Consider the following 5,565-nt stretch of genomic DNA (forward strand, 5'->3'; position numbering starts at 1 on the left):
GTAGAACTGGCATTCAAAAAAGAATTTCAGGGTTATAAGAAATTCTGTGAATAAAAACTTTTCAGCAAGACATTTAAATCTAGAAAATTAACCTAAGAAAATCAAGGATAAGTAAAAAACATATATACAATTAGTTTATAGTCACATTATTTATCATTGTAAAGAATGTCCCAAAGTTGGAAATCATCTACATGTTCAATATTATGGAATTCATCAAATATTATAAATTACTTGACATTTCTATAATTTTAAAAAGTTTCAATGATTAAATTTCATGCAGATCTACCTACCTAAATATGGAAGAATTTCTGTGAGTTATCAAAGGAAATAATGCAAATCATTTATAAACATTCCCATTTTTACAAGAAAGGCTGTGTGTGCACACACTTGTGTATGTGAATTGAAAAATATTGGATGGATATACAGCAATGTGTTATGGGTTATTATTCCCTGGTTGGTGGACTAAAGATAATTTTATTAGCATTTTTTAAAATTGGTATTATTTATGGTAAACATATACTATGTAATTATAAGAAATAACCTATTTCATCTTAAGAAAAAAGAAAGGAATGCATGTGACCAAAGAAAATGTTTTATGCTGAGAAGGTCATAAAAACTCAGGCATTATGAGATACATAGGAAATGGAGTCAAAGGTCAAATCTTGAGGCACTGGGAAAGGCCTCGTTGCCAGGTAATGAGAACTACTAAGGATCAGGTTATTTCTCTCTTAGTAACTGCTCTAGACAAGTAAGTAGGACAGTCTGGTAAAGGGTAGAAAAAGAAGTTCACGTTTGATAAATAGATTTTTATTATTGAAGATCCTGAAGAAAATGTTTAGATTTTCTTCCTGGAAAAAAAATGATATGAATGCTTTGCGGTGTTGTCTTAGCAATTTACATCACTTTAAATTAACTCAGCAAGTCATCCTTTGCCCTGTGCAAATCTTCTAGGCATCCTTTTGTATTTCCTTTGCCCTTTTCTTGGCCCTGTTCTATGTTGTATTGTTCCAATAGGAACCAAAGCAAGGGCCTCCTGAGTCCTCCAGCTTGTTATTTGGCTGATCAGAGGCCTGGCAGGAAAGGGAAGGAAGGCAGAACGTGAGACACAGTGGCCACTCCCCTGGCAGGCTTCCCACCAACTGAAGAAGACCCTGCTTCTCTTCACACGGCATTTTTATGCTTCTTCTCCTTACCCCTTCCAATCTAAGCATGGACACTCACCCCATCACCAGTTCTGCACTGATCCCCCATGGGTTCCTAACCCTCTGCCCTCACCTCACTAAATAGCCCTTTGATTAAGGCCTATTACCCTTAATCAAATTACCCAGTGTGTAACTAAAAGAGTATAACTGGATTGTTTGTAACACAAAGGATTAATGCTTGAGGGGATGGATACCCCATTCTCTATGATGTGATTATTATGCATTACATGCCTGTATCAAAACATCTCATGTACCTCATAAATATATCCACCTACTATCTACCCACAAAAATTAAAAATTAAAAAATGTTTAAAATAATATAAAGTTACCCAGTTTGGTGGACCATCTGCTTCCTGCAATGCCCTCATCAATACGGATAATAATCTGTAAAACAGATGAACAGGATCTACTGCCCTGTTCTTTATACAAAATAACTTCATGAAATAATATTTCATCAGCTTCATGGTTGCTCGTGGAATGTAATTAGAACAGACCTGCAGCGGACCTTGTCAGTATTCTGCCTGGAACTCTCACATCTCTTTGCTTATGTCTTTCATTTTTATTCTCTGAGGCAGCACGTGCTCTCTTTGTTGGAGGCCTACCTCCATCTGTCAGAACCCTCTGACTACACACAGGAAAAAGCAAACATGCCTAGAAACGTACATATCCCCATCATGACTGATGGTGCGGTTGTAAATACTTCAGCACCCTCATCTCTGATGGGAACAAATCTAAGAAGTGACAGGCCTTATCTCCAGATCCTCTTTACTGGATTGAGCCACAGATGTTTTCCATGAAGTCTAACTATATAATGCAAGCTTGCTTGGATTTCTTCCCTTTCCTTCACTTCCTTTCCCATCTCCGTTTCAGGTCCCCGCCCATCTATGTGTTCCTCCTGGATATATTTCCTAATAAACCATGTTCACCCAAATCCTCATCTCAGGGTCTGCTTCAGAGCAACCCCAATCTAAGTCAGGAATCATATGACATATATTAGAAAATAGTTTTTTTAAACATAAAATGATAGCAAAAATAAAAAATCTCTTATAACCGTTGCAGAAAAAGAGACATGTCTAAAAGTAATCCATGTCAGATAAATTTAGTTTTTTGATCAATTGTGATTTAATATAATTAATTTTTGGCCTGGTATCAATTTTCTAAAAAGCACTGCTCTGGGGAAAAGTGAAAGCAAATCCCTTTCTCTGACATATTTTTAATGTTGAGATATTAGATTCTAAGACACAGACGCTATGGACTCTATAATGAGATCATATTACCCATTGCTAGTGGGTGTGGCACTGACAGGGATAAGGAGGTAGCATCCTGCTGGCCTTTCAGAGACCTGCGAAGAAAGTAGTAGGTGCTCAGTGAACTAGTTACACTTTAAGAGGTTTTCTGATCATCACTTGTCCACTTCTAGGGGGCTTTCAAACCTGATTCATCTTCAACCTCACCAGGGGAATACAGGCCTCTTTGTAAAATCAGAGTAATGGACGGAAAAGAGACCAAAACGACACGGTTCATTATCTTCCTATTTCGGCCTTTACTTCGACAAATGAGGTGACCAAGCACAAGCGTGTAGGAGTTTACACAAAACCATTCAGCTGGTTAGTGGAAGGGCAGGGACTTAGATCCACGTGTCCAGCGTTCTAGCTAAGTGAGTTTCTTTGGCTGATACTACTGATTCCACTTTTGAATTATTCAAATATCCTTCAAGATTCTGAGAGAAATGCAAATTTAATTTTTCACCATTTTTTCTCAGATAATTTTTGCCATTATATCAGAAAGTTAAGTGATGATTTTATCAATTACCAAAGTTGATTGAGGTTGGTTATTTGTGAAGTCATTAGAAAGTTTACCTTATCCATTATGAACCTGACTTTATGATGAGGGATGGGGGATGTGGATCAACCTCGTTTTTCTCGCAGAAGGGCTGAGGTGTCACCATCCTACTTCTAGAAAGGGAGCCACGTATCACCAACGAATCAACAGTATTAAAGAGAATGTTTAACATAAAAAGTCATGTTTTATAACAAAAATGTAGAACATTTATTCAAGTCAACAAAAGAAACAAAATATTGAAACAGTTAATGTCTTCTCTAATCATTTCTTTTTGTTCATTTACAGAGTAGTAATGATTATTTTCTCTGCCTTAATTTCTAAACAATTTCTCAATTTAGAATGAATTAACTGGAAGAATAGTTCCTTTTTTCTACACATGCAGAAGATAGTACAGATGTAAATAACTTTTTCAACAAGATATCCTGATAAATCCATGTACCTAAATTATTTCCACTGGTACATCATTACTATATTTTTCAACATCTAATAAGCAAACATAAGATCTGAAAATGAGTTCTCCCTGCATACTTGCATCTATTACAATGAATATTGTGTGTGGTTTGGGTTTTGGCTCAGATAATTGTGAAATATTTATAAAATTCATTCTAAAACGTTTACATGCACTCTAGTGGCTATTAGTTAAAAGTAGGAATACATAGCACATGATGGTCTCTTCACAGAGAAATGTCAATAAGAAAGTTTAAAGATATTTCACAAATGCATTTAAAAGGTATCAAATTATGTTTGCACTTTTGATCAGTTTAAATAGCATACATATCTTAAATATAGGTTTTTAAGTCTTTTGTAAAGCTTCTTTTCTAAGAGAGGAGAGGCCCCTATCAATAGAAGATTTTTAATCATCTATAAATTAAAAAGCAGAAATGTTACACTGTCCTGTAAAAACCTACACGTTCTATTTCTGTAAAATTTGCTTCTACTTACATGCAAAACTAACATTATTTGTCAGAAGAGATTATGGAAGAAATAATTAATTTTGAGAAAAAACTATTAGTGTGAACAAAATAATGCTACTTAAAAAGCAATTGCTTCATAATTAGAATCATTCTGCACAAATCTAATTCACGTTTGTTGTTTTTATTACATGTACACACAAAATTATCTTTGAAATGGACCACTTATCATCTCTTCCAACATTAAGCCAACCAGCAGACTTGAGCCTAATGTGAGAATTCAAACCAAATTCACCTCTCACCAGTTGTGTGACCTTGGGCAGGTTACATAACCCCTCAGTTTTCTCATCTGTAGAATGGATATGTTAATGAGAGTAATTACATCATAGCATTGCTGTGAGGGTTAAAATGAGTCAATATAAAGAAATATGTAGAAGAATGCCTAGCACAGAGTGACATTATATATGTTTTTAGCTACTATTGTTATTCCCAGTCCATAGGAGGCACTCAGTAAATATCTGTTAAATTAAATGCCACTGCCAAATAAAACAATACATAGTAGCCTCGATCAGATAATATGATACAAAATATTCTCACATTTATTAAATACATAATTTCTCAGACAGAAATTCAGAAACTCTGTTCCAGAAACTAGTATTTACAAGGCCAGGAACCGTTTGTGCAGTGTTATCTGTAGGTCTCTGAGAACACCATATCCCTCCCACAAACTGTTCTAGGGCCTGAAGCCCAACCAATAATCCCTTGGCTAAATCTTTGAAAGTCCTTTTAAAAGGCAATTTTTAAAAAGCAGAAGAGGTGGTGTTACATATTAAAACAGCCATTTACGGGCAGGGGCAGTGGCTCACGCCTGTAATCCCAGCACTTTGGGAGGCCTAGGCGGGCAGATCAGGAGGTCAGGAAATCCAGACCATCCTGGCTAACACAGTGAAACCCCGTCTCTACTAAAAACACAAAAATTAGCTGGGCGTGGTGGCACACACCTGTAGTCCCAGCTGCTTGGGAGGCTGAGGCAGGAGAATCACTTGTACCCGGGGCCGGGCGCGGTGGCTCACGCCTGTAATCCCAGCACTTTGGGAGGCTGAGGCGGGTGGATCATGAGGTCAGGAGATCGAGACCATCCTGGCTAACACAGTGAAACCCCGTCTCTACTACAAATGCAAAAAATTAGCCGGGCGTGGTGGCGGGCGCCTGTAGTCCCAGCTACTCAGGAGGCTGAGGCAGGAGAATGGCGTGAACCCAGGAGGCGGAGCTTGCAGTGAGCCGAGATCGCGCCACTGCACTCCAGCCTGGGTGACAGAGCAAAACTCTGTCTCAAAAAAAAAAAAGAAAAGAAAAAAAGAATCACTTGTACCCGGGAGGCGGAGGTTGCAGTGAGATGAGATCACGCCACTGCACTCCAGCCTGGGTGGCAGAGCGAGACTCCCTCTCAAAAAAAAAAAGAAATACAAAAAAATTAATCGGGCATGGTGGTGCGGCGCCTGTAGTCCCAGTTACTCGGGAGGCTGAGGCAGGAGAATGGCGTGAACCCAGGAGGCAGAGCTTGCAGTGAGCCGAGATCGTGCCACTGCACTCCAGCGTGGGCGACAGAG

General features: G+C 38.2%; 1 long non-coding RNA gene across 1 annotated transcript; it reads right to left on the minus strand.

Annotated features, from left to right (window-relative positions):
* Positions 1 to 791: 791 nt before the first annotated feature.
* Positions 792 to 4,977, minus strand: LOC129049699 (uncharacterized). Its single transcript, XR_008512953.1, has 3 exons — positions 4,957 to 4,977; positions 3,062 to 3,157; positions 792 to 1,070 (listed from the first exon to the last, which is right to left on the minus strand). It is a non-coding gene; the product is annotated as an uncharacterized LOC129049699 (long non-coding RNA).
* Between the last annotated feature and the right edge of the window lie 588 nt (positions 4,978 to 5,565).

This window comes from Pongo abelii, chromosome 14 (assembly GCF_028885655.2).
Source record: "Pongo abelii isolate AG06213 chromosome 14, NHGRI_mPonAbe1-v2.0_pri, whole genome shotgun sequence".
In the NCBI taxonomy this organism is placed as follows: domain Eukaryota; kingdom Metazoa; phylum Chordata; class Mammalia; order Primates; family Hominidae; genus Pongo; species Pongo abelii.